Source organism: Hippocampus guttulatus, chromosome 3, assembly GCF_054856545.1.
Source record: "Hippocampus guttulatus isolate MCC_2025c chromosome 3, RoL_Hgut_1.0, whole genome shotgun sequence".
Taxonomy (NCBI): domain Eukaryota; kingdom Metazoa; phylum Chordata; class Actinopteri; order Syngnathiformes; family Syngnathidae; genus Hippocampus; species Hippocampus guttulatus.
The window spans coordinates 28,728,421-28,745,768 of NC_141263.1; the positions used below are offsets into that span (position 1 = coordinate 28,728,421).

The 17,348-nt window shown below is 48.3% G+C and overlaps 1 protein-coding gene across 1 annotated transcript in view; it reads left to right on the plus strand.

Annotated features, from left to right (window-relative positions):
* Positions 1-1,633: 1,633 nt before the first annotated feature.
* Positions 1,634-17,348, plus strand: part of znf536 (zinc finger protein 536) — a 178,098-nt gene continuing 162,383 nt past the window's right edge. Inside the window, exon 1 of the mRNA XM_086107990.1 lies at positions 1,634-1,760. The gene's annotated coding sequence lies outside the window, so the exon portion shown is untranslated. The remainder of the gene's footprint in view (positions 1,761-17,348) is intronic.

Here is a 17,348-nt window from a genome sequence, read left to right on the forward strand (position 1 = left end):
CCACTTGTGTTATTTGACTGCACTAATCTTAAATTGTTCAACAAGTGCATCTGTGTTCATATTATTAAAAAAAAAAAATCACCAGTGTTTCATGACATCCATTTGATCTCGCTGATAATCTAAAATCCATTTTGGGGGGAAGGCGGGGGGGGGCGGGGGGCAAGCTACTTCAAAGCTTCCGGTACATGTATATGATTTATGACACGACGGCATAATTATGAGTTGGCATTTGGAGTTGCTTGGACTTTAGCTTTGCTTTCCAAATTAAGAGGAGGCGTGCCCCAGAAATTGCGTCAACCATTTGCCAGAATCATAATCAGTCATTTCCATATGCACTATTATATAAGTGTCAGTGACCATTCATGTAGTCATTGTTTGACCCCCCCCCCAACCCCCACCGCCTTCCTCGTCCTCCTCCGAGCATATGAATATGACCCGCGCCCCCGCCTTTTTCCTCCCTCCTATTATGCGTGTGCACTTCCGAGTGCAATCCGATCGACATGATGACACTCTCGTGCACGCGCGCGCAGCCGTGTGAACCTGGCGTGCACGCGCGCGCGTGTGTCTTTTAAGAAAAATGATATTGTTGTGCACGCAAAAAGAGGAGCGAGAGGGAAAGAAAGAAAGGAAAGTCGTCATTAGGCACCCACCACCATAATCGTCATCATCATCATGATATCATCCTTCCACAAAGCCCCCCATTCATCCATTCATTCCGGGCCCGGCGCGTGCACGTCTGCATAATTGCATTATTGAGCATGGAAGCCGCGCTCGCCAACACACGAACTCCGTCCTCGTGCGCGTGTATAACCCCCCCCCCCCCTCCCTCCCTTTTTTTTGGGGTCTTAAATAAAACAAAAGTTGCTTGCCGAAGTGTTCTTTCGAAAATCAAAGACTCCGTTTTGCGTTGAAAGTCAGCAAGACGATGCGGCGTCGTTGTCAAGAATCCCAAAGAAGCTCTTCGACTTGGCTTGTGAACGTGGGAGAAGGTGGAGATGTCAGAGGGGAGGAGCGTTTGTGTTTGTGTGAGCGCGTGCACGCGCGTGTCGGCGAGCCGCTTTATTTACACGAATGCGCCGCAAGGTTACAGTGCACGCACACACTCGCCAGCGAGCACGCGCTCGCGCGCGCGCGCACACGCTCGTCATCTGGAGCGCTCGGGACTTGTTTAAGCGCACGAGAACGCGCCACACGCACGCCCCCCCCCCCACTCTTCTTCGTCTTCTTCTTCTTCTTTCTCTTCTTCGAGGCCGTCAAAGGTAAGCGATTCCACTTTCACTCTTGTTGTTGTTGTTGTTTTTTTTTTTTCCAAGGGAATTTTGCTGCCTTGCGCGGCGCCGCGGAAACATAAAACACGAGGTGTGCACGAGCGCAGGACAATTTGGATTAGTTAACCCCCCCCCCCAAAAAAAAGAATACTGAAGGTCAAAAAAAAAGAAAGTGCCTTTTTTCAGTCGCGCTGCTTTTTTCCGTTCGTCCACGCGGCGCTTTCCGGTGCTGACGAACGCGGAGGCTCGATCCGCGGGACACGCGGAGCGAGGACGGAAGGGTAGAGAGAGGGGGAGAGAGAAAGAAGAGAGGGAGGGACGGACGGTGGGAGTGGAGAGAGCGAGGGGGGGGGGGGCGGGGAGGTTCACAAGGACAAGATTCCCACGTCAGGTCGGGATGCGCGCGTGGAGCGTCGAGGCTCTCTAACAGGTCCCACGCGCACTTTTCCCCCCTCCGTCTGCGTGCACGCGGCAGGAATTTGCTCCAAAAAGGTAAGGGAACACACTCTTTGGAGGCTTTTGGGGGGGGGGGGGGCAGTAAGGTGAGCGCGATACACGTGAAACGAATCACGCAGTAATTAAGAGCGCAGATGGAAGTGGATTTATTTTTGCACGCGTCTCGTGCGGGACTCTTGCAATTTATTTTTCCTTTCTTTTTCTTTCCAAACACGGCCGAACTTGCGCGCGCGGCGTCCTCGTCGCACCATTGTGGGAAGAAAGTTGCCCAAAAGATGAGAGAGAGCTCAAAAGCGGCAGGACAACCTGAAAAGTCTGCCATTTTGTACGCGGCTGCGGCTCGTTTGACGTGATGGGCGCGGAGCAGATGTCACGCCGAGCGCGGGTCGCTCGGGCCCGGGGGGGGGGATCCGCGAAAGCTTGACGCTGGCCAGAAAGTTGGAGCGGAGTGGGAGTGGGGGTGATGTTGTCGTCTCCTTGATCGCTTCCAACCTTCGAGTGCACTTTGACGCCTTTCAACCGTAATGGAGTCGTTTTCCGATGACACTTTGGAAGGGGGGGGGGGGGGGCAACACGGCAGCCTTGTAATCCCATTACAAGTGCGCGCGGGTGTGTGTGTGTGTGTGTGTGTGCGTGCGCTCTGAACCCGAGGTCATGTGACTTGAACCTGCCATCTGCACTTTAGGGGTTCTGTCAAGGGGCTTCCGAATTATTAGGAGTGGCGGCCATGTTGTGTGAAATGCTCCAGAGAGCGTGTGTGTGTGTGTGTGTGTGATTGTCATTTGCTTGATGAGGCCTCGCCGTCGCCATTTTATGAAATTAGGATTTAAAAAGGAGCTTGAAAGCGTCGTTGGTCTTCAGGTGGGCAACCCACTCGCACGCCCCCCCCCCCTCCCCAGACGCCCTTTCGGGGATTACAGGAAGTGAGCGTTTGCGCCACCTGTCAGTCACTGGTGTCTGACGCCATTGTCCTCGCACGCCACGCAACGGCAATTACATTTGCGTGTTGTGGACCCCCCCCCCCCCCCATCCACTCCAAGCCTTACTAGCGGGGCGGGGGGCATTAATTCATGCAGTCATCGTCACGACAACCATTTCTTGCTCACCTGTCCAATGTTGGCAGGAGAGATTCCAGTGTGAGTGCGTGTGTTACAGTAGCCCCCCCCCCTCCCAAAAAAAAAAAACCAAACGCACGCACACATACTGACGGCAAACGGCGACCGCCGTGCTGCCGCGGCGCCGTGTCGCAGCGTGACCTCAAACTCCCGAGGTCACGAACGACACACACACACACACACACACAAAGTTAGCGCACACAATTAAGCATTGAAATGAAGTCATCCTCGTCATCGTCAATAGTTGATTTATGGTCGTAGTTAAGCCTTGCAACGTTTTTGCGCCCGAGTTTGCGATGGAGCGCGCACTCTGACTTGAACAAAATGCAAACTGTTCAATGAAGCGCACAATTAAACACGACATTAGTCAGACGAGTGTTGCTATGCTTCGTGTTTACTTTTCGACCGAGTTTGACGAACACACACACACACACACACACGCGCGCGCATGCTTCAATTCATCGCACACGATTCAGCATGCCAGGCTATTTGATGCTTTCTTTATATTTTACTGTCTTACAGTTTGCTGTCTTCTCCTAGCTCAACTTTTCACAATCACTTGAAATAAGCACACACTCACACACTCACACTTGAAATGAACACACACATTTTAAATATTAACACACACACTTACCTATTTGACTCAAGAAAATCCATTTCAACATGGAAATGAGACATGTTTTTCATTTTTTGATGCGGTGCCTCAAGCCAATTGAGTTTTCTACCCCATGCGACGCACACGCTTGAATTAAACACACACAATTGACCGGTCATTATCGGAAGCCGTGCCTTGCTCGAGTTACCGCTTTGCGACCGTCGTTATCGGCAGCTCCGCTTTCACGATGCGTCGCTTGATGTCGTTTGTGGTTTTCTGCCAAGAGGCGCACATCTCAATCGCGCGCGCGCGCACGCACACACACACACGTACACACTTGAAAGAATGCCAATTGTCATTTTTTGGGATGATGTCGTTGAACGGGCGCAGACGCGGTCGCCGCCATGAATAGAAAGGTAACGATCTGTCACTGCTCTCCGCACGGACTGCGCGTCCAAATCAAGTCAAGCAGAACCAGACCGAGCTCTGGTGTACGCAATTAAAAATGCAGAATTGATCAGCGACGACGACAAATAATAAGCATTGATCGAGGTGCTGTTTTTCATATTGCATCGAGGAAAAAAAAATTGCTGCGTGTTAAAGCGGGGCCTGCTGGTTCCGGAACATCGTGTGTGTGTGTGTGTGTGTGTGTGTGTGTGTGTCACATGAATGGTGATGATGATGATGAGGATGATGAAGACTTGCCGAATGCGTGTTGATGTCGTCATGTCTCCTAATGGTATAAATGTGTCACTCTTGAGTGTGTGTGTGTGTGTGTGTGGAGGGGGGGCGTCCTTGGCGGGTGTTTCCGACGTCATATTTGATGCCTGTGTAAAAAATGTAGTATGGAGCTGATTTAGCATTTTAACGGATGGCAGGAAGTGGGAACAGAAAATGTCACATTGAACTCTATGATATGTTATTATTGATCAACCATTTTATTTCTTGTAATATCCTGTTCAGTTACATGGTATTCTAATAACATCAGGTTTTGTCATGTCCAATAGTGCAAGTATAAATTGTGTGTGTGTGTGTGCGGGGGGGTGGGGGGGCATATTGGTGCCTGAACTAAAAAGTGACTTGACTTGAATGTTGGGGTGCAAATGGAGCTGGATTTTTTTTTTGAAGGGGTTGCAGGATGAAGGATGAGTGGAGTGTTTTGTGTGTGTTTTGTTGGGGGGGCTGCGGTCGGGGGGGCTGGGTTCTAATGTGGGTCCAAATGGGGCTCATCAAAGTCGATGCCTGAATTAAATGTGTGGCACAGAGAATTATGACGCTGTGGAGTGGGTGCGGGGTCATCTGGCAGGGGTGCAGGATTCGAGATTAGTTTGTCAATGTGTGTGTGTTGTGGGGGGGGGGGGTTGTCAAATTTGATGCCTGAATGAAAAAAAGCAAGTGCCGGACAGAAACAGATTTGACTTTTATCCAGGGTGAGAAGCGTGCGTGTCTCTTTGGGAAGTGGGTGCAGTGTTCAGAATGAGGTGTGTGTGTGAGTGTGTGTGTGTGTGTGTGTGTGTGTGTGTGTGTGTGTGTGTTGGAGGGGCGGGGGTTAGTTTGTCAAATTTGATGCCTGAATTTCAAGAAAAGGGAAGTAAAGTGAGAGACTCTCATGCCGAGAATGTTTTTGGAAGGCAGCACAAAATTCGGGAGGAGTTTGCGTGTATTAAAATGGGAGTTGGGGGGCGGGGGGGGGGGGGGGTCATGTCACATTTGTTTCCAGAATTTAAAAAAAAAAAAAGAGAGACTTGACTCTCATGCTGTGGCTCAGAATTGCGATGGGAGGTGAGTGTGTGTATCGGGGGTGGGAGTTGTGCCGGGGTCACAGCACATTTGTTCCCTGGGAAAAAAAATTTGGGGGGGGGGGGGTTGGGACACACGTGCCTGTGTGACGTTCTCCGAGTCCATTTCATCAAGAACTTGCAAACAGCATCTTGATTTTGTTTGATATCGTTTGAAATGGTCACTCATCCGTTCCATTGCGTGTGTGTTCCAGAAGGAGCGTTTCAAAGTTCCTCGCAGTGCAGGTGCGGGCGAGTGTGTAGCAACAACATCAAACTTGACACAAGTGCGACCATTAAAAAAAAAACAAAAAAAACCCCTCAGAATTGTTGTTCTTCTCTTTGTTTGCTCGGCTTCGCTCTTCTTCTGTTTGTTGTTCTTTTTCCCCAAAGTTCATTTGGGATTTTGGGATGTCAAGAGCCCCCCCCCACCCCCCTCATCTCCACCCCCTGCCTGCTTTGATGTGCCTGTTTTCCGCCATGTCATTCCCGGAGACAACAGCTTAGCGGCCGTCAATCAGGCAGCCACTGTTTAGCATTCACACGCTCGCAACGGGAGAAAGTGTGTGTGTGCGCGTGCGTGCGTGTGTGTGAGCGTGCAACCAAGCATGCACGAGAGTGGAGTTTCCTATCCATGACACAATTCACACGCAGTCACAGGATGGCTCAGGAAGCGCAGGCACAGGGCCGCCGCCACCAAAGCAAAACGTCAAGGCAGTCAAAGAAGATGGAGGACGAGGAGCTGGAATGGCGCGTACGGCCCTTTGGATGCAGCGCGTGCTCGGTTGAGTTGAGAATCCCGATAACGGGCAGCAGCACCGCCCCTCGCGTCCTCCGCCTGCCGGTTGGCCTCCGAGATGCTCTTCATGGCGGTGGTCTTCACAGGCCGAGGGAGCGGAGGAGGCGCAGCTTCCACGAGCACCTCCTCCTCTCCCTTTGCTCTTTTTCCTCCTCCATCCTCATCTTCTTTCCTTTTCACCCTCATCGTCGTTCTCCTCCTTCCATCCCTCCACGTCCTTCCTCCGCCATCATCTCTCTGTCTCTTCCTCGCCGTTCGCCCTCGGGAAGGAGGAGGAGAAGGAAGCTCCCCTTTTAAATCCATCTTGGCTTTTCGTGCGTCCTGTTGAGTTTCTCCTTCTCCGGGTCTTCTTCCTTCTCTTCACGGACACGTTGCTCCATCTTGTCCTCGGCTTCTTGGGTCTCTTCGTCCTCATCCTTCTCTTTGCGACCCTTCGCCTCTCCCGCCCCCGCTCGTTCCTCTGCTCAACCGCCTGAGCTGTCTGCCCTCATCCTCCTCTGCCTTGTCCTCAGGAACTGGAACAGGAATCCTCGTCCTCATCCTCGTGGCCCTCTTCCCTTCTGGTGAGCAGCCATCTTCTCCTCCACCTCCTTTTAGTTTTTCTCCTCGCCCTTTTCTTTCTTGGCCTCCTCCTCCTCCTCCTCGTCGTGGTTCCCTTGCCCCCCCCCCCCCTTTTTCTCTTGCGGGAAGGCGGGCACGTTTCCTCCACCTGCTCTCCCCTTTTCGTCGTCGTCACTTTTCTCTCCTCGTATTGCTCATGAAACACCGGCGACTCCCCTTCTCCTCATGAAAAGCGCCTTCTCTCGAGAAGGAGCAGCATTTAAAATGATTGTGACGCCCGTCCACCCCTTTTCCTCCTCGTACTCCTCCTCGGAGGCAGCGGTACCCGTCCGTGGTGGTTCTCTGATTGTGCGTGCGAGGGTCAAGCGATATTCTGCCGATCTTTTTTTGGTCTGGAATTGCCTTCAAAATGCCGACGGTGTCAGACATATGGCCCATGGGCCAGAACCGGCCCGCCAGTGGCACCAATCGGGCCCCTGAGGGAAGAGTAGAAACTGCACTTTTTCCACAAAAAGTAACCGTTGTTTTTTTTGGGGTATTTTGTCCACTGGGGGCGGGGGGGGGCGCACTGACGACCACTTAAACATCACTGTGAAATGTGGCTGTTCCTCAGGATTTGATGCAAAAATTGTGCATTCTTTTTGTTCGAACATTTCAGAGTCCTCTGCAATAATAAATGGGAACATTTTCAGAATGGGCTTGTAATTATTATTTATGTATTTTTTTTGGAGGGGGTGGGGGGCAGGGGGTGGGGTTCCAACATTGCTGCATGGAACCCATGTCAGGAACTTCCTGTTTGGACACTCTTGTTTGGACTCCCACTTGTTGGACACCTTAACCCTTTTCTTTGCTACAAACACGACCTATGAAACCCTTGAAAGCAAAAAAAAAACCTACCCCCCCCCCCCACACACACACACACGCACACACACAGGATCCACTAAAAGCACGCGGCTGCCGCGCGCTCATCGGAGCTTACAAATGTGATGTGAAAGCGTTTACATTCCGCGCCAGGTCTGGCGGGTTAAAAGCACAATAGCGGGATATTCTCCCGCCCGGGGGTGCGCGCCGGCTGGTTTGTGTGTGTGTGTGTGTGTGTGTGTGTGTGACTTGTTCCGCCGCTCATCCAGCCCAGTTCTATTTTCTTTGACAATGCCTCGATCGGAATTTTCCTTCGTCACTTTACGTTGGGGATGGACTGATGGAGGAGAAGGGGGGGGGGGGGGGCTTGTGTCGGTGGCACGCTGTCGGCTTGTTCCTGTGAAAGACGGCTGCTTCGTCGTCTTCTTCCTGACTTTGCGCTCACACTTTGTCCCATTTGCAGTGTTTAAAAAAAAAAAAAAAAAAAAAAGTTGCGGCTCAGCTAATTGATTCAACTGCGCCGCGTAAAATGTTACGGCGCTAAAAGTAGCGGAAGCCCGCACCGCTACGCCCCCCCGCCCCGACAATGACACGTGTGGAAAGTGGATTTTAATCGTTTACGATCAACAATTTTCTTAATTAATCCAAAGCGTCGTAAATATCGGGAGCGCCGGCTAATGTCGCCGTTAAAATAAGAGACGCAAAGATGAGCCGAAAGGAGACCTTTGTCAAGGTGGAAAGCGAAAAGGGGGACAAAATTGTGACGGGACGTTTGGCTCTGAGCCGACTCGCTGCCAGTGGGGCCGTTTTCGTCATTTGGACTCTTCCGTCGCCAGCCTTTGGCATTCTGCGACAATGAAAGCGGCAACCCGACCGAAAGAAAGAGTCCCGTCCCTTCTTGTGCCACCGTGAAGAAAACTTTGTCCTTGGCTCTTTCCGTTCTGCCGTCGTCAGCTGCAAGACGTGGGTCGCTTTCATCAAGATGGCGATGGTTTCCGACCCAAAAAGAGAAGAAGACGAGATTTTGCGGCGCGGCCTGAAAATCAATTGATCAAGTAGAAAAGTGACTCGGAGATGAATTGTTGTTCTTGTTTCTTGTAGAATATTGTGTTTGATGTCAACACAAAAACTACCGAATGAAAGATTAGACTCTTCTTTCATCACAAAAGAGCTTTTTCTTTCTTTCTTTCTTTCTTTTTTGTAATCGGCATGAGTACACGGGCTGCTTTTCACCCAAACCTTCTCTTCGGACGAAAAAGCGGAGAGCGAGCTTTTTGTGAAAAGTGATATTTAATGCACGACAGTGACTTTTCGGCAAAGAAATGTTTTGCTTTTGTGGTGCTGCCAACATCTGAACAGTCCTTTCCTTCGATATCATTTATTCACCAGTTTAACAATTTGATATGTGACAAATATTGCCAACTATGTGCATGCTATTTATTATTAGTAGTAGTCGTATTTACGAGTGTGTGCGCACATACAGTATGTGCCATGCGTGTGCGTGTGCGTGTGCATTATTTCATCACTTCCAATTCTAAATTTAAATAATGTCAGTCATCTTTCTTTCTTTTGTGACACCGCTTGTTGTTGATTTAACGTGACAAAGACTTTGATCAATCGCAAGCTGCTTATGATGGCGGCATTAAGGGTCGGCCATGTTTTAGGATCTGAGACATTGTGACGTGGCGATCTCACACAAAAGAGATCCGATGCTTCTATCGGCTGGACATATCTTTGTTTTGGGGGTTCTTTTCTGTCCCGTCTTGGAAAAAAAAAAAAGAATAACCTTGTTGACGGCAACTGTCGTCAACGGCGGGCAAAGTGTTATGACTCTGATCGACTTATGATAATGATGATTATTCTTGTTGTCGTAGTACACAAATGGTCAGGACGCGAGTTGAGGCCGTCTTCCGAGCACGCGCTAACAAACGCTAAATGCCGCGTACGTGCGCACGCTAGCGAGTGAGTGAGCGTCACTCTGGCGGGCGCTGGGCAGCTGCGCGGGAGTGTATCGGGTGTCGGAGTGGATCTCAGGTGACACTTAGCGGGTCAGCTCGGCCTCCGGAAGCTCAAGTGAGCGCCGGCCCCTCCGGGGCGCCGCCCCGACTTTCGCCACCTCATCTCTGCGTCCGTGTGTCCGCTCCGATTCCGTCATCCCTCCATCCCGCACTCGGCCACTTTCACCATCTTCCTTTCTTTTCCCTCCGCCACATCTGTTGCATAAATGCAAAGCGTCGACTTGCGCAGCTTCCTTTTTTCTATCATTTTCAGACAAATGAACATTTGAAATGCGGACGGTGTCAAAAAGAATGAAAGAGTAAGGTTGCGCAATATGACCTTCAAGTGGAAAATGGGACAAATGGTTTCTTTTAGAAATCACTCGTCACTTCATTTTCTATGATGATCTGATTTATGAAATAAAATGTGAATCGCGTAATGCGTGTACGTATGTGTCAAATAGCTTAAAGAATTCAACTTACCGGTATTTAAGACAAAGCAGTTTCATTTGTAGTTTTAGGTCGAATTATAAGGACCGAAACAATTATTTCATAAAATTAATTAAAATGCGAAGAGAAAAATGATCTTGTATTTGTTTTAATATAAATGTTTCAGAGGCGGCCCGGTAGTCCCGTGGTTAGCACGTCGGCTTCACGGTGCAGAGGTACCGGGTTCGATTCCAGCTCCGGCCTCCCTGTGTGGAGTTTGCATCTTCTCCCCGGGCCTGCGTGGGTTTTCTCCGGGTGCTCCGGTTTCCTCCCACATTCCAAAAACATGCTGATTGGATGCGCTAAATTGTCCCTAGGTGCGAGTGTGGGCGCGGATGGTTGTTCGTCTCTGTGTGCCCTGCGATTGGCTGGCGACCGATTCAGGGTGTCCCCCGCCTACTGCCCGGAGACGGCTGGGATAGGCTCCAGCACCCCCCGCGACCCTAGTGAGGATCAAGCGGTTCGGAAAATGGATGGATGGATAAATGTTTCATTAAATATTTGCTATGAACCAACATTTGAAATGAGTTCTTTTCCACATTTTGATTGAAATTGGATTGATTGTAATTGAACATTTCTGCGGGGGCCCATCAAACTAGCGCGAGAATATTCCAAGACTCTTCGGAATTCAAATTCCAAGTGGTTTGGATGATGGAATTGTGAATGAATGAACGAATCGTTTTGAATTTGTGCGATTAACCAGCGACAGCCTTGCTATTTTCTTAAGTGCGGGTAATGGAGGAATCGTTTCATGAATAGATGTTTTAAACTATAAATGTAACATTTGCAATCATAAGAATGGGAAGGAAATGACGTTGATGTTTTTTCCTCGTCCCCCCCCCCTCCCCCATTTCCATGAATTAACAATGAACGAATTCATTTTAAAAATGAATGAATCCATATTGTTCATTTCCATCTTTGACGTTACTTGATGAAGAAGGACGCAAAATGAATGAAAGAGAAATGACTTTGCCAAACGGAGGAAATCCATCCGAACGGGGAGCAAAAGTTGAAAGTGAATGGCAAGGACTATGGCAGGACTTTGGTTCGTGCAAAAGTCCCCGTCGGAGCCCAGCGCGGGCCCGGCTCGCGCTGGGCTCCGACCGCCGACGAGCCGCTCGCGACTCCTCGCGCGGGAATCGTCGAGACTTTTGAGCACGCCGGAGCCGTTTCTCCTCTCCTCTCCTCCTCGTCAAAGGCGGCGCGCAGACGAGCGCGCCGGGACGGGAAGGGAAGGAGACGAGGGCAGATGCGGCGAGGACGGATGGCGTATTTAACGCTATCTGGAGGTTTGCCTCTCAACGCGCGTCTTCCGCAGATCGGCGGCGGCCGCCTTGATAAATTGCCTTTGATAAAAGTGGTGCGAAATGGCCGCGCACCTCTATTAAGCGCCGCCGCATTTGTCAGCGGCGCCGCGAGTCAAGCGAAGGGTTTTAATGTCAAGCGGGCGTGAATTAAAGACTCAATCCAAAGCGCTGGCAGCCTTTCTTGCTTTTTTTTTTTTTCTCCTCTCTCTCTCTTCCGTTCTTCCTCCGAGTGGCGGCGGCGCAGGCGGCCGGGAGGCGGGGGCAAGTCTCGGGTCTTAACGTTTAACTCGGTGCCGGTCGCGCAAATTTTTTGTCTGACTCGAGTCAAGCCGACTCGATTGCTTTGCGGCGACTTTTAACGACTAGCGCGACTTCTGCGCCGAACCCCCGACCTTTCGCCTACCCACCGACTGGCAGATTTTTCTTTTTGTAGCAGCTCACCTGTGTGAAGCTGAGATGGAGGATTTTAAACGGTGAGCTGTCAGTTGGTCAGTTCCAAACAAATATTTCCGTCTTATATTTGTGGGAAAACGGCGGTGGAAACGTGATGCGACGATATGTCGCGTTCGGAAATGTCAAACAAGTTTAGCAACATGAAAATTGGGAAACGCGTCGATCGTCAGTCAATGCACAAAAAAGTTCCAAGAAGCGGAAAGATGCTTCCGTCCGGACCTAAGAGGGTCATTTCATTTCGAGGAATCCTTCGTCCCGGGTTTTGTTTTAAATGTAAAGCTTCAGCCCCCAACGAAAGTTTCACTCGGCGAAATGAAATGCGTCTATCATGAATAGATGCGCAAAAAAGCCCATGGCCCAAAAAGTGCGAGGAAATGGGCCATTTTAGTTTGAAGCGGACGTTTGGGCCAATTTCAGGCAAGGTGAATTTAAAAAAGAAAAAAGAAAGAAATTTAGCCCCAGTTTTAATCATCTAAATGTGTCCATCAAGTGTAGACGCTTCCCGAGAAACGGAGATGAAAGTCCTCCGCATTTTTCAAATTTTTATGAAAATTTCTCTGGAGAATTGAGGAAAAATTGCCTCAAATTAATCCGGATATTAGTTGACAACATTGAACAAAGACGCGTTTCAGTTCGTTGTTTTACTTTCACGAGCGTAGCCATGTTGAGACACTAGTAACGGTAAAGAGATTTTCGTCTTTTTATAAACACACTCGCTAAAACCCCAGCGGAACGAATAAAAGACACCGCGGACAAGACAGTTGTCGTAAAAAATATATTTGGACAAAAAGGCAAAAACGGATCGGCAGAAAAACGTGCCCGTCCGACTTCGAGTGTCGTCTCGGCTAGCTTAGCTTAGCTTAGCCGTCGTCGCGCGTGACGTCGTTGCGTTGGCGCTGATCGGTTGAAATCGAAGGACGCGCTTGCGTACATGTTCGCAGAGAGCGGCGGACTATCTACTGCTGAGGCTCGCTTAGCTTGAGTGGCGTCGCCACAACGGTTATACCCTCGCCTCGCATTCTCATGGCCTCGCCATATGTCGGAGATTTCGAAATTTCGGCAAGGACGGAAGCCACAGAGGGTGCGCGTGTGCACACAAAAGGAAGATTAATCATTGAATGTCGAGTATTTGAATAGCGTTTTGTGTAAACTAATTCACGCGTGATCGGCCAGGTGTGTGCGTGCACATATATACATACATATATATATATATGTTTTTTTTTTCCCGGAATTTTCAGAAAAGTGAACTTTCATCTCTGCAAGAAAGGATGCTCAAAGCGAGCGCTCTGCTTGGAAGCCGACATGTTCGCCTCATACGGCTGAATTTGGCTTCGCGTGCATTTTGCACGTCCGAAATATTGTTTTAGTCCAAGTATTTTTATCGGGCATCATCTGAACGTCGACGTTTCCGTTTCACCTTTTTTTGTCTGTTTGAGGTTCACTGGAATGAGAATTTACGCACAGACTTGAGTTCTTTTCCCTTCCCTTCCACCAATCGCATTGTTGTGAAGTGCCGATGCGCTCCGATACAATTTCTGGCTACTCGACTCACTTCTGCTCCTTTTTGGAGCTACGGTGTGTGCTGATCAGCGCCCCAATGTCTAAAAAAAAAAAAACAGAAGAAAGCGGTCGAAGGTCCCCGGAGACGAGGCGCTTAATTCCACCTTCGTGTTTGGCGTTGACGCAAAAGTCAACGAGAAAGGTCCCCGAAGGTAAACGGAGCGAACACAAGCGGCGTCTGTGAGCGCCTCGCGTGAAAAGCGCCACTTAGAGCCAGGAAACTGTGTCTTATTTATTTATGGGGATATTTTTGTTTTATTCCAGGTAAATATGCGTCTCTTTGTTTATTTATGACCTCCTGGGTGAGACTTCTTCAAATACGTCCGTGGGCGTTTAACCCTTTCAAAACACACCTTTTGCTCGGCTTCTAGTGTTGTTTCTTTGACCGCCGAAAAAAACAACAACTTGTTTTTCTTTACCAAATAGATCAATTTCACGTTTAGAAATGTATGTTTTGAACCCGTTGTAATAGACGCATGGATCCTACTTAGCCTCCTGTGCTAATTGACCTTTGTGGTGAATTTGACACAAAATGGCGGCATCGATTGGAACTAGCAATATGACAAGGGTGTTAGCTTAGCTTCCGGTACTAGTAGAGTATTTGTAAGGCACGCAAAGCAAACTCCAGACGAAAACAACCAAATAATTTCGATGCCGGGGAGTAAATGTAGCATGAGAATTATTGCTAATAGTGAAATCAAAATGAAAAAAAAACAAAGCTAGTTACGGTACCTTAGATTAGTTGGTGCACTATTGTTGCCATTTGTGTTTGTTGGCTTTGGATTGTGTTCATGGTTTATTGTACGTACGCATGTGTGCGTGTGCGTGTGCGGCGGGACCGTAGGGTTCTGTAATCGGCGGGTGGGGTTGTTCGCCGGCTGTTGCACTTCCCCGGCGGAGGTCACTCTCCTCCTCGCCGTTGTCCTTTTTTCTTCCAATTTTGTTGTCTGCAGGCGGCCGCTTGCACGCTTTTGTTGCGGGAGGTAATCTGCCAAGTGATCTTAATGATGGAGACTCTGCTCCCTCCCTCTCAGTAAACCGCAAAAGCTCCCCCCTTCCCCGATCAACCCTGCCCTCACTTCCCCTCGCCTTGCTTTTTCTGCGTTGTATGTGCTTTTAATTAGACGCCGTCGTTATTCGGTAATGCGGGCGAAGGGATCCCCACCGGGAATGCCGTCGACGTTACACAACTGAAATAAGAAAGATGAACTAATTTGAATAAAATGGAATAGGCTCCTATTACAGTTGCTTTTAGTTATTGATATTTTTCATTCGGCAGAAGGCAAATAAAATCGGATGCACCCAAAAGAATCATTGTTAATAATGCCTTATTTTACCCGCTCATAATGCCCGCTCAATACATTCAATTGCATATGAATTAAAAATAGATATCATTTTAAATATATGTACTAAAGAGAAAAAAAGAAAAAATGTCATCCTGGTGTTTTTTTCCGAGACTCTTGAACCGAAAGCAACCCCTGTTCTAAAATATATTGAATGCTAATTAATTTCCCCACCCTGGGGCGTCCCGGTGGTCAACCTGTTAGCGCTTTGGCCTCACGCTGCAGATGTGGAGGGGCCAATTCCGGGCTCCCGCCTTCCTGTGTGGAGTCTGCGCGTTCTCCCCTTGCCTGCGTGGGTTTTCTGCGGATACTCCGCTTTCCTCCCGCATTCCAAAAACGCGCGCAGTAGCTTTTGATGGAACGCTCTAAAATTGTCCCGAGGTGCGATTGTGAGCGTGAATGGTTGTTGTTTGTCCACGTGTGCCCTGCCCCAAAGATCCATTCAAGTCTTCCAAAAAAAAAAAAAAAAAAAGACTCAAAATAAATTTTCGAAATGGAACTTTCCTATAAAAAGGAGGCGAGATCCTTAAATTTGCCGTGAACAAGTCACTTGATCGACCTACGTAGAAACTTCCAAGGTGGTACTTTGTGTTTTTGCATGTACGATAAGGTCCGTTGGATGTGGATTACGTGAAGAAACGCTGCTGAGAGCGATTGAATTATGCTGATTGCTTTGTAATCCAAAATAGTTTTGCACAATTTGTTCAGATATGATGATGTCATGTGTAGGCCACACAAGTGGTCACATTTCATGACAGAGAGGTTGGAAATTTGGCTTCCTTACGGTGGGGGTGGGGGGGGGGGGGGGAGCGTGCTCCGAAACGGGATCCATTACACAGAAAGAGGCGAGGCATTGACGAGATGATCCGATGAGGATTAGACGTCCAATCCTGATGGACACAGAAAAGGTGACCACAATGCTCCAGTGTGTGAGTGCATGTGTGTGTGTGTGACACCTCATGTGATACGCCCACCCCCCTGCCCCCCCCCCCCACCTCCTCTCTCTCTCTCTCTCTCTCGAGGGTCTTTCCTGAATCCATTTCCGGGTCATGCCAAGGTTAAACATGAAAGCACTTGTCAAAACTAGTATAGAGTAAACATAGCATGAGTGCAAATGCTAAAGTCTGTGTTATGTATGTACAGTGGCGTTCCGTCAGGGCCAGCAAGGCCATCGTATAGGCTTTAACACTATCGATCGACAGTGCATCTCGTGTAAGTTAGCAATTTTTACTTGTTGATATCAAAATTTAAATACGGAATATCGTCAACCACTATTTGTAAAGCTACTTACAATGGGTAGACTAAGTTGCCACCACTAATTAACTTTGGTGCCTGTGCTCAGCGAGTTCTTATATGGTGCTGATTGTCATTTGGGGCGAGGGGGGGGGGGGTTCCAAATCCCAGTATAGACAGAAATCTCTTTTCTTGCTGACGGTTTTGGCTGTCACTCCAGCTTTCGTCCAAAGTAAGCCTACCTTACTTGAGGTTATCTTACTTTATCTTAGCCTAGCTTAGCTTAGCTGCGAGTGGTCCTAATGGAATTTATTGTGACATTTTGTGTGTTAGGATAGGGGCACCGCCGTCGGGGTTAAACAGTGTGACTGGCATTTGGGAAGTCTTGGAGGGGTGGGGGGGCGGCGTTTGTGTGCGTGTGTGTGTGTGTGTGTGTGCTTATATTATTAAAGGTTGCCTGGGTGCTGAAGTGCGACAAAGCAGATGGCCTTTACATAAAACATGCTAAGAAGATGATTAGCATCCCCCTCCTCCTTCTTCTTCCTCTGTTACGGTAAAAGTAGCACACGTTTCTCTAACAACGCAACACCAAAGTGATTTCGTTTTTTTGTTTTTTTAACTAAATCCTCCTTTCCAGTACCAATGTTGTACAAGTAAAATTCATTCAGGGAATCAAATTTTTTAGTTTTTTAGTCTTCAAGAGTGAGTTCAATTGAGCTTGCTTCCAATGTTGCTTTTTGAGTCTTTTTTATGCCCATATTGTATCCCCATGAAAAAAAAAAATTCTCAAATTTTACAAGGGAAAAAAAAGTCATAATATTTTGATCTGTGAAATACCTCAACATTTGTTTTTTCTTTTTACTTGTCACAACCCAGTAACTGTCCTGTTTCGGTTTGTGACCATCAGGTGGCACTGTGGGGCTTTTCCCTGCAGCTGCACCCCTGTTGGTCGTTAGGCAACTATGGCTATAAAAGGACTCGCACCCGACCACTCATGGTCGGGTCATTGTTGCTCTTTGCTGCTGTCATGTTTGTTTGCCACTCAAGTTTAGGTCATGTTTCTGTTATTGATCGTTTTGAGCTTCAGTCATGGGTTTTTGTTTGATACTTTGGACTTGGTTTTCTGTGTTTTATCAATACACTTTTTCAAATGCCGCTGCTCCTCTCTCCTGCCTGCTTTTTGGGGTCCTCCACCACCTTGCTTCGTGACAGTAACGAGTATCCAAAACGGTCATTTGATAAGGATAGTCATAATATTTCACGAGGAAAAAATGTTATTTTTAGAATTAAGTTGTCATAGATTGTGCCATTGAAAAATTCTGATGATCATTTTGGAATGACAGCTGAGAAAACCCACCCAATGGTGTGATCGACATTTCAATAAAAATACAATTTTGTGTGAGTAGTAGTTGATTTAACCCCTTCAGTTCGGTTACGAGAGTGGACAGCTGATCATCTTATCGGGTTGCGGGGTGCGTGAAAGCGTTTCGATAACATTTGCATATTTTTCTATGAAGAAGTTATATCTCTTCC